Source organism: Lissotriton helveticus, chromosome 1_2, assembly GCF_964261635.1.
Source record: "Lissotriton helveticus chromosome 1_2, aLisHel1.1, whole genome shotgun sequence".
Lineage (NCBI taxonomy): Eukaryota > Metazoa > Chordata > Amphibia > Caudata > Salamandridae > Lissotriton > Lissotriton helveticus.
In genome coordinates, this window is record NC_136058.1 from 345,773,500 (window position 1) to 345,792,525 (window position 19,026).

The following is a 19,026-nucleotide window of genomic DNA, read 5'->3' on the forward strand; positions in this document are numbered from 1 at the left end:
AACAGCTGAGTTGGAGAATAAGAGAATCACTAGGAATGTCTCGCATTTTCAACGGTGCACTCCGGCTGTGAAGGATGCCCTTAACAAGACGCCTGAACGACTGAGTATGGAGAGATCTGGCAGTGCAGCTGCAGTAAAGAGACTTGAGACTCCAGCAGAAGCTGAATCTGAAGAGGGAGGTTTGGTCCTGTGACCCAGACGAAATATTCAACGACCTGTGCGGCTGATCGAAGAACTATAACCAAGTCAGACTTTTGTTTCATCATTTTGTTAACAAAGGGGTAGATGTAATAATGTGTGCAGTCTAGTTGTTAGTGGGCGGAGTTAGGGGGACACAGGAAGAGAAGGAGCGGCGTCAGGAAAGGGTCAGTTAGTGTAGGGACGGGGAACAGTAAAGAAGTACATTAAAGAGCTCGTGAGCATTGAATACTGTGTAGCGTCATTATGGGTAGCACGACGCTACAGGTCTGTCGGTCAAACTCTTTATTGGGTCAGAATATGAACATAAAAGCACTGGAAAAATATAATTATCACTTGTACATAACACAATTTCAGTCCAGCATGAAAATGAATTGCCATTGTAACAAAAATAGTTTAAAACATTACAGTTTAAGAACACAGAAAGATGCTCGGGTAATGAAAGGGAGATAAAACTTGGCAATAAACCATCCCATGCTGCCTTCGAGGCAAAAGCATTCAATGTGAGTACATTAAACCGGCATTGTTAAATACTAAAATACTTCAGTACAGACAAGCAGTTTTTAGCAAGTTAATTAAAAGGTGTAAATGTTATATTATGTACATTACAGTCAGGCGAGCGTCAATTAATAATCAAGATCGCGAGGCATATTTCCTCATCAGTTTTAAGTCACAGAAGATAACATTCATAACCAAGAAACATATTGAGTGTCATCGAGGCGATGTAAAAAGTGCAACCCTTCTTGGAGTCTGTTTAAATTGATTTGACGCAAAATAAGGCATAAAAACGAGATCTTAAAGTGCAGCACATGTGTGAAAATGCATAAAGTGCTTCGTAGATTGGGTAGAGGCCGCATCACATGGGCGGCACTGAAGAGAGGCAAAGCAAGCACCTGTCTGGGGAAAGGCAACAAAACGTGGAATGCACTCACTCTTCACCGAGTAAGATAAAATCTTATCCCGGGGTTCTCTATCCAAGACAGGTGCGGTTCCATACCTGGGAGGTTGGAATTGGCACAGATTGGAGAATAGAAACCATGTCAAGGGTCTTAACATTCTTGCTTTCCCCCTGTGTGCAGGAACCTTTGTTTTACCAACTCCTTAGGGTGGGGTCAATCCTGCCTGGGTATTGAAAGGTGACTCAGACCCAGATCTCGAAGGGTCTTAGCTTATGCCAGCCAGGGAACAGCTGACATATTCCTCAGGTTAAGGCAGACCTCTAAAACCTTACGGGAGACGCTCGTCTCAGGAGTACCCCACACTCTTATCCACAATAGGACGGGAGCCAGACTTGCATCATCCTACAGATACCCTAAACCCATTTCATGCTGTGAGATGAAACTTGACCTGGTTTTGGGAAGTGCCAAGCGCCGGTACCTTCTCCTGCTCATCCCCCTGCCCCTGCCCCATATGTGCCGGTGGAGAGACATTTGCTCCTACATAACATGGGCATCTCTTTAAGTGGCTTGTGGCTTCACTTTTTCGTAAAACTAAAACTCGATTCCCAAGATGCAGCCATCTTCTGAGTCCTCTGGGTGATGAACCTTCCCAAGTCAAGTTGGCAGCGAACAAAATGCCCAAACAGTTAAAACTAGATATCCTGGTGATAGGGGCCTGCCCAATAAATACAATTTTAGAGCAGGTGTTTTGTGGTCTGCAGGTCAGAATAAAGGATTTAGTTTTGGTTAACCTTTAGGTTTAAACCCCTCATAAAATCATATAAACCATCTATAAGGCCTGTAGCCCACTGGATGTGTGCGCAGTAAACACTGCGTGGTCCGCGTAAAAAAATTTATGGTGACCTATTTTGGGTACATCTTTAGCGCAGGAAATAAAAACCAAATCTTGACGTATTTTCCTAAGGTCAGAGACAGGTTAAGTGCTTGTTCGACAGCGCCGAGGCCAGGCCTAACCCAAACTGGACTTCAGAAAGGAGCGAACATGTCATTCAACCTGCCATGAGTGTTTTTATAAATGAGGTCACAAGCAGAGCATGCTGGGAGCAGATTCACACATAAACAAATGTTGAAGTGTTAGAGGACTAAATAATACATGATTATATTTCCACAACACTGTCCCAGATTGCAATGTGTTTTCCTCCTTTATATATTTATATATTTCTTGATAAACATTCTCTATAGTGTCAACAATATACTTTAAAGGAACAGAGTCTTTCAGAGTGCTTTTTAGGTCTCGGCTAGAAACGCGCAAAGCGCGTTCTCGCCAGAGAACTATAGCTGTCGGCTCAGCCGACAACGAGGGGCAATATGAGCTGGCCACGCGCAGCATTTTCCAATAGGATTAGGTCGCGCGCGTGAGCTTCTGCATTAGAATGCATGGGCCAAAGAATCGAATCGCGACGCGCGCCTCGTGAACAGTTCACGTGACTGACTTTGGAATGCAGGGGGAGTCTGCAGAGGGGTGCGCAGCACTGATAAACAGGCTGGCTGCAGGCTTTCAGGCGCCGATATGTGGCGCGGATCGGCAGATCTCTGAGGTTTGGACGGCGGCGGTGCCCGGGCAGTCCGGAGATGTCTGACCAGAGAGGCCTCACTGGGGAGCAGATGTGAACGACGATAGGGCTCCGCTGTGCGGAGCTACTGCTGAGAGGTGCCGTGGTACTTATGGCTCAAAGGGCCCGAGGTGAGGAGAGGAGGGACGAGAGGCACTGGATCCCTGCTTTGGTGTGCGGGTTGACGGACAGAGGGGGCACGGGGCCTTACTGCGTCTGGGTGCCTTGTTGCTTGCTTGTGTCGGTCCGTGTGCCGTCTCCACCCCCCCCGACTGGATTGGACTTAGCGCTGGGCGTCTGGTGGCTGTGTCAGAGGGTGCAGCAGGCGATGGTGTGTCTAGCACGGAGGGGCCTGAAGAACGGTATCTGTTGTGGACCCCCCCCAGCCATTGGTTGCTTGAGCCCTCTTGGGAGACTGTGGCTCATCTTCCGGCGAGGAGTTGTGGGTGGCAGAAGAGGGACCGGGGATCTAGGTCCGTATATCAGCAGACCGTGGGAGCCCTGCAGGAGGAGGGAGAGTGAGGCCTTGCTATCTCCTTCCCAGTGGCTCTGGTGGCCCCGGTGGTTATATGCCTCCCCCGCCTGGCTGTGAGATTGCCCCCCGTAGAGTGAGCGGCCTTGACAGAGGTCCCCGCGTGGAGTGCTTTGCTCGCAGTGGTGGAGCTCACAGAACTGTAGCGGTGCTGGGCGCCCCTTCCTCCCGGTGTGGGTGCTATCGGGCCCTGTGCTGTAGGACCAGGGTTGCGGTGACCTGCGCTGCGGGTGACCTGCCCTCAGCCCGTGTATCGGCGGGAGGTGCTTGGTTCTTCAGGGCTGTGCTTCGCCTGCGAGCCTGCGGGTGAGGGCTGTTGGGGCCTGCTGCCCTGACTGGTGCCTGGGGGCCTTTGGGTGTGAAAGGGGGCGGCAGGTAGCAAAGCACGGACGCCTGTCCTTTGAGATAGCTGCTCAGTCCGTGTTTCGATGGACGGCGATGTTATCCCCTAGTGTGGATATTAAGTAGGCCCTGCCACGTGGCCGCGGCCTGGGGTGCTGTGGGAAGCTGGGGTTCCATCTTCGGCTCGCACTTCGACAGGCGGCGTTTCCTTACTGTGGCCTGTGTCTCGCCTTGACTAGACGCTGACGGGGAGAGTAATCCTAGGGCCTCCTGCCCTGTGTGGAGCCTGGAGATCAGCTTGTCTTAGGGAGTGGCGCAAGGCGGCAGGTGTCGAGGTCCGTGGACCGGCAGACTGCAGAGTGGGGTGGCATAGCAGTGGAGCCCGGTGACAACAAGGAGGGCCCCACTAAGAGTGCAGTGGGAGCGATCTAGAGCTGAGGCATCCCCCCCCAACATCATAATTGTAAAAGGCAATGCCTTTTAATTAATGTTTTAAAAACCAACACATAAATAAAAGACATCGCCATTTACAATGCCAATGGCTCAAACTCTAACAACTGCGAGACCTATTGCATTGCAAATGCATGTTTAATTTCTTTACAATACGCTTAGCATTTAAAATGTGATTTATAATGACTCACGTTGTTGCATAAAACACATTTTAAATATTAGCAGGCAATACCCCAACAAAAACCCACAATTCATGCAAACCATGAATACTAAATAGATCCCACTCGGGTGCTCTAAATCCTTCTAAAGAGTATTAATAGCAATTAATGGATCAAGTAATATAAAAAATACATAGCGAGTTACTCGTGCAATATGGCCTTTCATTGCCACATGGATTGGTATTCTTTAGACTGGATTCTTTGGACTGGATTTGCCAATGTTATTAATGTGTAGCCAGACTCGCTGTCCCTTCGTTGTCTGCTGTCTCTCTGCTTCACACCCCTCTTCTATGCGCGGCTGTCACTCTTGGTGCCTCAGAACCTGAGTTTTTTTTTTATTTCAATAATTTTTATTATCAAATTTTTCATATATACATACAGTACAGTGATATCATTGCCTTGCGGGTTCCGTAAGGGTTACAACGGGCATGGCGGTCCAAATGGAAACATCCCCCAGAACAGGGCATCCAGTGCCCCTCCCCCCTGTTATCTTTCTTGTTCTCCCCACCCCTGCAGCTCTCCAGAGAGGGGTGTTATCAATAAATACAAGTGAGGCTCTCTGCCTGTCACTCTATGTACATCAGCAGTGACCAGGACGGTAGCATGGCCGAGCGGTCTAAGGCGCTGGATTAAGGCTCCAGTCTCCCCGGAGGCGTGGGTTCGAATCCCACCGCTGCCAGATGTGCTTTTCTTTCAGTGACGGATCGCACCCCCCCCTTAAGAAACAGAAAGCAGAAGCGGTCCCGCCACTGCTCATTCCAGGGCTCCACACAGGGTATTTGCTGTTCGTGACTATATCCGAATTATATTGATACACTTTGTGGAGCAGCTAGTATTCTATATATATTCCATATATTACACATATTTAGCAAAGCTGCCGATCAGCCAGCAAGAACAAGCTTGGAGGCTTTATACAGCCAGTTGGAAAACAGGACACCGATCAACGAGTTTATAATAGCAATTATAACAAAAGGAAATTCTCTTTAAAGGTCTCACTACATTTGGTTGGATGGTTTTGTCGCATCATCCGCATCATCTGCTGCCTAATCGGTAGATTTTACCAAACTAATTTGTTTCTAACTCACATGGATCAAAAGTTATGAAAAAATGCGGTGACACAAGTTCATGTGCAGAGAAAGGTCCTTCCAAAGGTTAAATGGTCATCTTTTGATTTCTGATTACTGCACTTGGGTGATAAACTGATACTAATACGAGGAAATCTTTGCCAGACAGTGTGCTATCTGTACAAATGAAAAAATGATGTCGTTAAATTACAACAAATGCTATGCATTATACTGCATTATTTAACTTTCATTGCTGCATAATTTAGTCAACCTGGCCGCATAAATGTGTCCTCCCCTGCCGCATAATTCCAGTGGCACTGAGTTTATTTCTGAAATTGTTGCTTCCAAACCGGGAACGAAGCAAAGATCTTTAGATCTTGAGTTTAACTCTTTCCCAATGACAGTCTCTGGGGGAAGTAGGGTCGCAGACCGGTCTTACCCCGGGGTGTTCGCACGAGAGGTAAAGGACAGGCTTTGGGGGTTAGAGGAGGGGTTAAGGGGTGGGATTGGGGTGGGGATATAAGGTGCGGGGAGGAGGGCTCTTCCTCTTCCTGCACCTAGCACCATTGGGGAGGGTTAAGCAGGGCTTTAAGTGGGATGAAAAAACTGGGGGGTCTCTCAAGGGGCGTGGCCAATGTAATTAAGGGCGTGCCTTAAAACACGTAAGCTAAAAGTTTGTGCTTAGCATAGTGTGCCGCCCCACTGGTATTTTGTTGTTTCTGTCTTTAAATCCAGATATACGATACAACAAGTAACATCATACTTACAACAAATCAGGACTATTGGCTTTGTCAATGGTTATTAGTTGCATAAGATAAATAAGCAGCAACTGTGGCTTTTATATAATATTGAAAAAGCTTCAACATAAAGCCCTGGTGACACCACGACAATGTTGCTGCTCCTTAGTTTTGAAAAGAGAAGAGAAATCCAGAGAGAAACTGACTCTCTATAAAGATTTCTCTTCCCCTATAACGCACGAAAAAAGAAGGAACGCCTGTGCCAGGGCACAAAACTGAGCCCGATAGAGACCCATTTCGAGGCCTCCGTAAAAAAACTGCCGGTGCTCAGACCAGGTAAGACCCAGCCCACTTAAAGCCCTGGGGTTAAGTTAATTTTAGAGGAGCGTTGGTAGTTTTTTTAGGCCCAAGGTTTTTTTTTTCAAAACTCTTTTTTATTGAGGCATCAGAAAAAGTAATCACATATATTACAAAGAAGTAAAAGTATAAGTCAATCAGTATATCAGTTTCTGAGCATTTATAGAGCAAGAAAAGAAGGCACTCAGGTCTGTAAACGACAGCCCTTAACATTATTTACATCTGTGTCCCATAGCAGGCGCGCAACACCCATTGGGCTCACGGGGCTTCACCCCCCCCCAGTCGTGTGTGTCAGCCCGGGCTGACACAGCTTCGTGGGCTGGCGACCGTCTAATTGCAGCCGCACCCGAGTACTTAAACGGTCTTTAAAAGACCATTTACTTGAAAATTAGGCTTTTGTTGTGTTTTCACCCCTCTGTCTATGGTTGGAAGAATTAGCCCCCCAACAAAATATTTTTCAGCCCCCCTGAAATTTGGCTCTAGTTGCCCGCCTGTCCTATACTGCATAGAAAACCTCTGATCATGCCCAATAAGCCCCTCCATGTACGTCACATCTGCTGTAACAACATTCCTGTCCTGTGATATATCTCTATATGGTTTCAACATCTGCAGGTGGAGGTGGTTCTAATAGGAGACCCCTAAAATCCGCCCATCGTTTCCATATTTTAAAGTGCTTCTGCGGGTACCCCCCAACTTTAAAAATAGGCTGTTCCTGGACCGTACACCAGTCGAGGCCAGCCCTCCAAGCGCCTAACTTAAGTGAGGCCGGATCTTTCCATGTCCCTGCTATATCCCTTTTTGCTAGGGTAAACCCCAAGAATAGCAGGCGTCTTTTGTAGACGTTTCCCCCAATTTCGTCTGTGATATGCAACAGAGGCCCGAATGATTTTGATACCCAATCTGCCGATTGGGGTAGATAAGTGGGCAGTGAGACTTAGCGGGGGCCCCCTTACCAGGCAAAGCCAGAGCAATGGCTTCCATCGTGTGTTCATCAATGAGGGCGGATGTCTCTGTCTCTGTCTGTGGCTGTGGCTCTCAGCTGCATGCCCTGTGGGTGTTTTATGCTTCTGTTAGCATGGGCCCCTCTTGCACGGTTTAACTCTGTGTTATAAGGTTGTAGACTCTGATCTGAAGTGATAAGTATCGCCCTGCCAAGAGTGTTAGGGCCATGCTAGGCCCTCTGCTACAGTCCAGAGTTTGCTTTTCAATAATTCTGGGCACTTTGGTCTTGTTTACTTCATTGGAAAGCTGGGACTTCAAGCCTCAGAATTAAAAGGAAAAAACCTGGACTTGAGCAGCTCATGCCGCATGGACCTGGACACTCGCAGCCATGTTCACATTCTAGTTGCCGGGGGTGATTTACCTTCTTGAGCTGATTATACTGTCCCAATGACCCTTCAAGTAACCAATGGCTGCACCTGACTGATCCAAACAACTTTTTGGATACGTCCATCTTTATTTATGTCAAAAGCTTTTGCCAATGATTCATCTAGCTATATATACATTAAGTCTTCAATCATTCACTCTTCCACTCACTCACTCATCAGTCTATCCATTCACCCAACCACTGACGCGGCCTCACATGCATCCATTCACCCACACAACAAAAAAAGGAACGGGGGTGGTAGGTCGGGCGGGGAGGGGGTGAGGGGATGGGGACGAGGGATAAATAAAAAATCAAATTATACTAACCTCCTCACTGCGTCCACCCTCGCTGTGTCGTCCTCGTTGGGTCCCTCCTCCTACAGTCTGGAACACAGATCAGAAAGCACCCAGGCTAAGGCTCCCTTGAGCAAATCACAATGCTGCAATGCACCGTTGTGATTGGTTTGAGCACCGTGGATCGGCGCTCAGACGGGGACAGGGAGCCTGGGCATGTTCTCCAGCCAGGCTGTAATGCACCCTGGGTGGAGAACATGCTAGATCGGGCCGGCCAAACATTCATGCGCCCTTAGAGGGTGAAAAACATTCGTCCCCTCCCAGGCTCTGTCAGCAGAGCAGCTCCACCCCGCTCTACCTGGTAAAGCTGACGTGCCCGCAACAGAAAAAAATTAAATGATAATAACTTTCAGTTATTATCATTATATTTTTCCAAACGCTGCTGAAAAGCAGAGGGGCGGCGCTCGAGTCGCCACTAAGAAGCACATACTCTTGCGCGCCAATGCTTGTTTTTCCTCTTTGTGTTCATTGCTTCAGAGCCAGAGATCTCAAAGGCAGGGTACCTCCTGGTAGACTGTCATTGACCGACTGCAGGCATTAAACAGCCCGCCCCGATGCCCCCACTTACAGCTCTCTCACAAACACACATACATGTAACATATATGTGTGGATTATTGGGTGTACACTCCTTACAATTTCAGCACTTTGAGGTCATAGCCACTTTCAACAGCGGTGGGGATTAAAATCTCCACAGAAAAACACTGCCCATGAATGCATCTGTAGAACCAATCTAGCTTGTCCCACTCGTATGGACTCTAAAGAGTCACCGGAGTGAAGACCCATACATCAAGTGAGTTTCCGTAGTGTAGTGGTTATCACGTTTGTCTCACACGCGAAAGGTCCCCGGTTCGAAACCGGGCAGAAACAACTTTAACTTGTCATTGTGACAATCCGAGATATATTTATTTCATTATTAATACCATTTTATTACTATAGCTAGTGTTTGAATCTACGTAATCTATCATTGCAAAGTCAGCCGAGCTCAGAGTTGTAAAGTCTGTGTCTAGCCGTGACCACAAGACAGTACTTTTGCAGACAGTATGTTAACTAAAGTTGGTTAGAATATGTTACATTTGTTTATGTTTACTGACTTCAAATATTAAAGGTGGTGATGATAAAATTAATCATAGGTAATAAACACCAGGTCCCAAGAGCAGGCTTTTAAAGTAAAATATGGTCAGAATAGACGTAACTGAGGTACCCCCGTTGTCGTGGGTAGGTGCACTTTTTCACGAAAAGTGAACCAGAATACAAAATTTTCCAGCTATCGCGACAAGAATTTTAGATTCTATTAAGGACACAGAGGCGAGGATTATGCTTACTCAATTTCTTTACTGCAAACACAGCAGCCAATAAAGTAAAACTACACATTGTAAAAAACAACAATACCCATGAGGCTTTGAACCACGCCTCCATTATCACAGCCAATCACTGCATCTTATGGTATACAAAGTAGAGAGACACCAAACTGGCTTCCTCTTTCTTTGCGCGAACTCAGTCCATAAGAACGAACCAAAACCAAAGTCTTAAACTCTCAACGGTTCCTTTATGAATTCTCAACGGAGAATAAATCCACAGCAGACAAAGACATCTGCTTCAAGCATGAGGGCGATGCATTTCCATCCGGAGTGACCCGTTAATTCTTGCTGGAATCATTTCCTAGATCAGAAACAAGGTTGAGAAAGGGAACCCACAACTTCACTTCTCAAAGGGTGGGCACATGTAAGTCTTATAAATATAAACTTTAACAACTTAACAGTTGAATAAAACTGTCCTAACGGGTGGGATAATCCTCGCCTCCTTGTCCTTAACAGGATCTAAAATTCTTGTCGCGATAGCTAGAAAATTTTGTATTCTAAAGCAGGACTGGAGGATTCTGATTATGCTGGTTCAAAGCTCATCAATCACAACATCAGAAACATGAGAAATAGGTTTATAATAGAAAACTTTAAACATAGAATCTGAAGACCAGTCAGATGCCTTGACGATGACTTCCAAACGCGATCCTAACAAATAGGCTTTGGAGGCCATAGCCCCTCTTGTAGAGTGGGCACGTGATAAAAGCTCTTAAGCAGGTTAAGTTGAAAGAGCAGATTTATTGGTACAACCATCAACAGCAATCCACAGCAACTGACAGTTTTAAGAATATCAACATTCTAACAATGATGTAAGGAACACAGTGTTCCATTAAAGGGAAAGCAACCATAACACATCCCCTAACCAAAATAAAAAGAAAAGAAAAGAATGTAAGAACAAACAGCATTAAAAGAAACTATGTAAAAGTAATGAGTTAAGACAGAACATAATCCTTAAACTTCCTATGAGCTTGTCTTGTCCTAGGAACAAGTCTTGAACCGCCAAGAACATTTTCTTGGCCATGACCAGAAGAAGTGCAGGCATGACTGGAATTATCAACAGGCCCAGAAGCACTATTGGAAAGATTTTTAAAGTCTGTGCACTTTGCCAATCTAGACATGTTCCAAGTGCACCCATTATCTAAAGTCACAACATTTTTCTTAATAGCAGTAATGATGAAAGGACCACTGAAATTAGAAGTACTAATCCACATTTAAATAATTAGCAGCATCTGTGGGGAATGGTGCTATAATGAATCCAAAAGAGTTGCAGTACCTGTAGAGTATCCACGTGCAGCAGTTGGTTTAAAATCCCAAATTCGTCCAAACCAAGTCCAAAACAGAATTTCAATTGTAGGGGAATTGATGGTTGTAAGAGCTTGTCCCCAATCAATCCCATCCTCGTCGCCAGTGATAAAAGCTCTTAAGCAGGTTAAGTTGAAAGAGCAGATTTATTGGTACAACCATCAACAGCAATCCACAGCAACTGACAGTATTAAGAATATCAACATTCTAACAAGGATGTAAGGAACACTGTGTTCCATTAAAGGGAAAGCAACCATAACAGCACCATAAACAGAAATATCAATACCTGCCTCCGACATCACCAAACAAACCCACCTATCTAAGGTAGCAGCAGAGACTGGCTTGAATGGCTTCTGGACAGAAATTAACAATTGACCCAATGGATCAGATCTATGTGCAATAGTACGTTCTTCATAACATTTCAGGCATTGTAAAACACATAACTTGTTATTGTGAGGAAAAGAAGGATACTCCAGCAAACGTGACATGGTCTTTGTCCGTCTCGTGATCACAAAAGAGACACCCTGTGGAGAAAATATCCTACCAGCCAGATCCAATGCACGAACATCGGACACCCTCCGGCAGGATGGAAGCAACATGGTAAGTTTGGCAGAAAGTTGCTTCAGAGACAGATAAGCGTTATCTGGCCAGGATTCCAGAAGTGAAAGAACCTTTGAAACATCCCACAGAGTCGAATACCTGGTACGAGGAGGGTTAGCAACCCGAACACCCTTAAGAAGTTTACAAACCAGGGGATGCATCCCCACAAGCTTACCATCAATATGATCATGACCTGCAGAAATAGCCAATCTGAAATTATTAATTGATCTGTAAGCAAGGCCTGATTCCGCGCATTCTGACAGGAAGTTTAAAATCTCGGTCACATCTGATCCCAAGGGATCCACCTGCCGTTGAAGGCACTAACCCATCCATCTCTTCCAAGAAGCTGAATATCGCTTTCGGGTGGAAGGAGCCCAAGCCTGTTGCATAAAATTGGCATCTGCCTGTGAAAGGCCTGCAATGCTCTCATGTCTCCTGAGAGCGTCCACACCATCAGCGTTAGCTGGCTCTGCAGGACCAGTGGGTGGGCCGAATCCACTGGGTCCTGGAGAAGTGTCTGGAACACAGGAAGTTGGAACGGAAGATCCACAGATAACTCCAATAGTGTAATAGTGTGGGAAACCACGACTGAGTGTTCCACAACGGTGTAACCAACACTACTGTAGCCCTCTGTTGACGGACAAAGGCCACCACCCTCGGGATCGGAGCAAACGGAGGGAAGGCAAAGTTCCTCTGATGCCCCCAATGCTGAATGAACACGTCTGTTCCCATAGCCATCAGATCCGGTTTCGAACTGAAGAACAGGGGAAGTAGGGCATTGAGGCGAGAGGCGAACCGGTCTATCTGGCATGGGCCTTGCATATCCATGATCTGGGCAAAAAGAGAGGGGTGAAGCTTCCAATCGCTGTAAACCCTGAGGAATCTGGAATTCTAGTCCGCTACTTGATTGAGCTTCCCCGGAAGGTACTCCGCCACAACAGAGATCTTGCGATCCAGGCAGAAATGCCAGAATTCCTTCACTATGTTGACTAGCATACGGGATCTCGTCCCTCCTAGGCGATTGATACATCTCAACGCTGAGGCATTGTCCATCCGAAGAAGGATGCAACAATTGCTCTTCAGGGGTGAGATAGACCTGATGGCAAAGGACACTGCCAGTAACTCTAGACAATTTATGTGCAACTTTAGTTCTTCTGCGGACCACCGTCCTCCTGTGGTAAATTCGTCACAGCGAGTGCCCCAGCCCCATTGGCTGGCGTCGGATTCGACAACCACGTCCAGGGCGGCGCCGAAGATTGCTCGGACGTTCCAGGCCGTGTTGTGTTCCAACCACCAATGATGCTCCTCTTGAGTTTCCTGGGATAAGGGTATGAGATGATCGTAGTGGAACCTCTTTTGAATATAAAAGATTTTGAGCCTTTGAAGGGCCTTGTAGTGCAAGGGGCCTGGAAAAATGGCCTCGATCGATGAGGCCAGAAGGCCCACCATTCTTGCCAGAACTCTCAGGGAAATCATTTGCTTGGACAAGGTGGATCTGATCTCCCTCTTTATAGACCTGATCTTGGTGGCTGGAAGGAGAAGTTGGGCAGAAACCGAGTCTATCAGAAAACCCAGAAACTCCATCTGCTGACTCTGTACCATCAATGAATTCTTGGTGTTGATCACAAAACCCAGATTCTGTAACAGGGACATCGTTCACTCCAAGTGTGTGAGGAGGAGATTCCGATCCTGCGCCAGAATTAACATGTCGTCTAAGTACAGAATGAGGCGCACCCCCATTTCCCGGAGACGGGAATCAACTGGCTTCAGGAGTTTGGTGAAGACCCACCGGGCCGGCGAGAGACCAAAGGGGAGAGTGCGATACAGGTACCACTGACCTATCTATTGAAACTGCAAGAATTTTTATGTGAGGGGCAAACTGGAACTGTAAGGTAGGCATCCTTCAAGTCCAGCAGGACCATCCAGTCCCCCTCCAGAAGGAGATCTCTTAAAAGATGGATGCCCTCCATCTTGAAATGCCGATAGACCACATAAGGATTGAAATCTCATAAGTTCAATACCAGGCGTTGGCCTCCGCCCTTCTTTTGAACCAGAAAGACGTAGCTGCAAAATCCATCGGGGATGAAGGGTCCCAAGGCAATAGCCTGTTTGGCCAAAAGTTCTTCCAGTTCTGAGTCTATAAAATTCTTTTCTAGAAATGAAAAAAGGAGAGGGCGAGGGGGAAACACCTGGCGGGGAAAATCCAACAGCTCTATTTGGTACCCCTGTACGGTCTGAATGATCCAAACATCTGAAGTGAGCTTCTGCCAATTGACTACAAAATGTAACAACCTGCCCCCTAGGGGGATCAGTGGACATACAGTACTTACCAGAGTACTGGGCGTTGAAATTCTTATATCCATGGTTGACACCCCGGTTAAGCAACCTCTGTAGCCGCGCGATCTGGAGGGATAGAAACCCGCCTACTCGGGTTCCTGGGTATAACCTCTGCCACGCCTGGGGCCGTATCCTCTTTGAGGACTAGTGTTCGAGAAACGGCCGGTCAAGCATCCTCTGCCACGCCTGGCCCTCCCAGAGACCTGATGTAACACTCTCTTCAATGAAGCTTGAGACTAGTCAAGATAAGCAAACATGCTTACAAACTTGGCAATATCTTTCACGAATTTGTCTCCGAAAAGCTGGCCCTCTGCCAAGGGGCCCAGTTCAGCCGAGGCCAACTCCACCAACTGTGGATCAATCCTGAGCAGGACGGATTTCCGTTGTAAAGAAGCTAAGGCGCAATTAGCGTTTCCCAGCATGCAAATTGCCTTTTGTGTCCAACCAGCCAGAACCTCGGGATGCATAGCAGCTTTAGTCTCCTGAGCTTGGAGGGCAAATTCAAGAATCTTCGCTAAAGGGCCTGAAAGGTCGAGGGCCTTATCTTGGCACGCCCAGAGGGCACAATAAATCCCCTTCTTAGGGTCTTTTTTATACTTCTTTAAGAAGGTGGTCATCGAAGCATCTATATCGGGGGTGAGAGCCACCTTGTGGGCCATGTCTGGTTGTGGGTATTCAGACTTCAGGCGCTCCCTAACCTTTTTGTCAAAACCTTTATGCAGGTGGGTCTGCAAATACTCAGCCACCGCAGGGGGGTGAACCCAGTCTGAGGACCTAGGGTGAACTATGTCTGAGGGGTCGAACAATAGTTTCTTGTCAATAATGTCCTCCACGGACTCTTCTTCATAGTACTCATCATCGCCCTGCTCATCACACGCAGCAACCTCCTCTTAATAACAGTCGTAGTCTGCCATACTCAGTAATAGAATATAAATATTCCAATCAAAATCCCCAGAGGGAAGGTCAATTATCAGCCCAGAATAAGGGCGTCTGTTGGGAGTAGTGCCGGGCACAGGAGCCACTAACAACAATACCAAAGACACTCAAAGTCAATACAGTCCCATTGTAGGACTAATGGAGGTAGAAAAAAACCCTATCTCAATTAGCAATAGGGGCACCAAAAATTGTGGCTTCCAGGAGCCTTGGTAACTCAGGGGTTAATGCCTGCCACAAGCGTAGGGATAAATAGCCAAAAAACGCTGCCTCTTCTGCACCAACAAAGACCCAATTAGCACCTGGCCCGCTGCGTGAAGCCCCTGTTCAGCTCGGGCAGAGCGTCGGTAATGACACTTGATCGGGGCTGCGTGCGCATGCGCACAGAGACGCGCGCGAGCCCTGGAGACGCATGCTGGGTGCCCGCGAAGGCCCCGACGTGCGCTCCACTCTCTGCTGGGGGGCCAAACACCTTCGGATCGTAGACCACGATCGAAGCAGACAGCGCCGCCGGCAGCAAGATTGGGGGCACTAGGGACAAGGAAAGCACAACACGCGCTGAAAAAGGGGACAAATGAGGCGGAGCGGGCTCAAAGGAGCCACGCTCCGATATCAGAGATCTAACAGACGCGCAGGAAGCAAGACGCGCGGTAATCACCAAACAGTCCCCACAAGGTAGGGAACACTCTGAAACCGTAAATATATATACAGGAAGTCCAATATAAAAATCAAATATCAAATATACCACAAAGACTATTGAAAACAGCAATAGTGCAAGTATACAAAATAGAGAGGCACTTATCTGGGCTGCGGAGCAGCAAAGAAAGAGGAAGCCAGTTTGGTGTCTCTCTACATTGTATACTTTAAGATGCAGTGATTGGCTGTGATAATGGAGGCGTGGTTTAAAGCCTCATGGGTATTGTTGTTTTTTACAATGTGTAGTTTTACTTTATTGGCTGCTGTGTTTGCAGTAAAGAAATTGAGTAAGCATAATTAGAAGCCTCCGGTCCTGCTATAGAATTTTGGAAACATGAAACTACTAAAGACCGTAACATTTTGGAACGAGAAAGAATATATGGTAATATTAAATGTATAAAAAGAGACAAGGTAGGAAAAAAACAGAGTACTCATATAACAATTTAATTTACCTTAGGAAGTTACCAAGTTTCTGTAAATAAACAAATATATAGAACAGAAATCATTAAAAACACAGTAAGAAATGTTGTTTATTAGGTACAACACTTTTTCAGATTTCAAACGTGTACATGAGAGATGTGAGTTTCCTTAGAGTAAAAGCATCTGGTCTCAAAGAGATTTGAACTCGGATCAAAGTCCTGTGTGCTGATTGTTACTCCGTGTGTAACCTTACTTCTCGAAAGAGTAATGGTTCTCCTTTTATAAGACTTTTACTGTGCATGCACTACTTTCTGCTGTGACTTTTTCATGTATATTCCCCAAGCCCCTTCGATAGTTGGAGACATTGAACATTTCATTTTATGTCTGAAATTAAGTGAAGGGTGCAGCTGGAAGGAGTCCTGAGGGCTGAGAAGCATGAGTCAGAGGAAGGACTGTCCTACAGTAAATAGAAGGATAAAAGACTGTCTATGCTAAAGGCAATAGTGCTGATTTTTACCTGGTGACAATTTGCTTTTCCTGCCTCAGTGATAATCACCGAACAATTACACTCAGTAGGGGCTGCAGCAAACGCTTCTGTTACACAAGAAAACAAGCACTGGCAAAGCCAATAGGTTTTACTTATGCAATTTTTTTGTATTTTTTTTAACATTTTGCATAGCGCTTCTTTAAAGTGAAAAAGGTGCTATGTCATGACCAGTGTTGACCGTGGCATAGCATTTTTTTCTTCTCAGCAGTGTTGCAGAGCAGCCTGTGATGCTTGCTGTGCAACATGTAAAAACAAGCATTTGCAATGCAATCGGTCTCGCATTTGTGAAAGTTTGAGTTGTTAGCGCTGTAAATGACAACGTTTTTTCCTTTTTTTTTTGTTTGCAGTGGAGTAATAATATGTGCATAGTGCTATTGCCAAAAGTATGACCTCACGGTGCTGGAGAACCAGAAAATGGGAACTAGGTTATGAGAGAGAAATTTAAAAAAAATAGGGAAGAAGTTGCTGTGAAGGGTCGGGGATATAATGCATGACAGGAGAGAGTATAACTCCAGAACAGGATATGTGCATGAGAGACAGAGAGAGCGAAAGAGGCTTTAAATAGAAGTGTGTGAGTGACAGGGAGAAAGGAATGGATAGAGAAGAATTGGGTAGGGGAGAAGGAATAGGAGAGGGCAAAATTAGAAGGCAGTTGCGAGTTTGTGAGAAAGAGACTAGTCATGTCCTGCACTGTGATGTCACTTACTTACTGCCAACCTAGGTTAGTCCCCCCCACTTCTTTTTTTTAGGACTTGTGCCCTGGCACTGAGCGACAATTTACTGAAGTGTATTAAAATTGTGTAATATTGACATTGTCTGGGGAAGAAACTGTGAATATGAGTTGCAAAAGCTACTGTCAGAAGTGGGATTCGAACCCACGCCTCAAGAGGAGACTGCGACCTGAACGCAGCGCCTTAGACCGCTCGGCCATCCTGACATGTTCCAGGCTCTTCTGTGGCTCACTTTCCAGCCCACGTAAGGACAGCTGCTCACACAGTTTATTGTAGGTTCATGACTTCTGTCTTTACAGTTACAAAACTTCCCGTCCAGGGGGTTGGTGGGTTCAGAGATGTTATTAAAGATGCCTCAGGACCCTGGGTACAAGGAGCTTCTACACTCTCGGCTCGGGTCGGCACTGGACACAGATCCATAATGTACTACCCCACAACCTCTGGATAGTGTCTGTAAAAGGCGTCTTTGGTTTCTGCGGGTAAAAAAGATGTTTCTTTGCAGCGTTACTGGAGGTGTCACTGTAGAGGGGAATTGTAAAAGTCACAAAACATCCCTCAAAGTAAGATTGTGCTTTATACTCAGCGGCTGCAGCTCAGTCCAGGCTCAGAGCGGGGTTCAGGGCCGCACAGTTGTGGGGTGCGGTGGTGGGTGCGGTTCATCCCCACAGCTGCTGCACACAGTGGCGGCCTCCACTCTCTGCCGTTGTCAATCACATACACTGAAAAGAGCTCTGAAGAGTTATATACCTCGTGACTCTTCAGTCCTGGTTACTCGTTCAAGCTCTGACGGGGGCTGAGCCCCCCCCCCCCCTTCACTGTAGTTTCTGCTACAATAATTTCGAGGCTGGACTACGGAAATGCGCTCTATTTAGGCCTTCCGAAGACCCTGATCAACAGATTGCAGGTGGTCCTAAATGACGCTGCACAACTTATTTTCAGGCTCCCAAGAAGATCCCACGCCTCTCCGTTGCTACAGAGCCTCCATTGGCTGCCTATTAGGCAAAGGTCTGACTTCAAAAGCCTATGTACAGCCCATAAGGCAATTTATGGGCAAGCACCTGCCTATATTAAGGAACGGCTGGAGGTGTACAAACCTGAACGAAGACTTAGGTCTTCAGATGCACAGTTGCTGGTTTGCCCCCGGTTCAGATTGGCCACAAAAGGCGGAAGATCTTTCTCTGTTTTGATACCTAAAATCTGGAACAAACTACCCGAACCCCTCTGTAAAGAAGGTAACCTTTTTCCTTTTAGGAAAACCCTAAAAACAATTCTATTTAGGGAGGCGTTGAGCTCAGTCTAGCTATTCTGGTATTCTCTTCATCCTGCCAAATAAGTGGCTGTGCCTTTCGGTCATAAGCGCCTTGAGACCTGCCGGTGAGTTGGCGCTATATAAACCGGAAGTAACAATAACAATAACTCCGCGCCCCCAGAGCTCAGGCCTCGCCCCCCTTCACTCCGCTCCCCCAGAGCTCAGGCCTCGCCCCCCCTTCACTCCGCACCCCCAGAGCTCAGGCCTCAGCCCCCCTTCACTCCGCACCCCCCAGAGCTCAGGCCTCGGCCCCCCTTTGCTCCGCGCCCCCCAGGGCTCAGGCCTCGGCCCCCCTTCACTCTGCGCCCCCAGAGCTCAGACCTCACCCCCCCTTCACTCCGCACCCCCAGAGCTCAGGCCTCACCCCCTTCACTCCGCGTCCCCCAGAACTCAGGCCTCGGCCCCCCTTCACTCTGTGCCCCCTGGGCTCAGGCCTCGGCCCCCCTTCACTCTGCGCCCCCAGAGCTCAGGCCTCGGCCCCCCTTCACTCCGTGCCCCCAGAGCTCAGGCCTCGGCCCTCCCTTCACTCCACGCCCCCAGAGCTCAGGCCTCGCCCCCCCTTCACTCCACACCCCCAGAGCTCAGGCCTCGCCCCCCCTTCACTCCGCACCCCCAGTGCTCAGGCCTCGCCCCCCCTTCACTCCGCGACCCCCAGACCTCAGGC

General features: G+C 47.2%; 3 non-coding genes across 3 annotated transcripts; 2 read left to right on the top strand and 1 right to left on the bottom strand.

The window, feature by feature from the left end:
* The first annotated feature begins 4,849 nt into the window (after positions 1–4,849).
* Positions 4,850–4,931, top strand: TRNAL-AAG (transfer RNA leucine (anticodon AAG)). Its single transcript has one exon. It is a non-coding gene; the product is annotated as a tRNA-Leu (tRNA).
* A 3,992-nt stretch (positions 4,932–8,923) lies between these two features.
* On the top strand, positions 8,924–8,996 carry TRNAV-CAC (transfer RNA valine (anticodon CAC)). The gene has a single exon. It is a non-coding gene; the product is annotated as a tRNA-Val (tRNA).
* Positions 8,997–17,176: 8,180 nt separating this feature from the next.
* On the bottom strand, positions 17,177–17,259 carry TRNAL-CAG (transfer RNA leucine (anticodon CAG)). Its single transcript has one exon. It is a non-coding gene; the product is annotated as a tRNA-Leu (tRNA).
* Between the last annotated feature and the right edge of the window lie 1,767 nt (positions 17,260–19,026).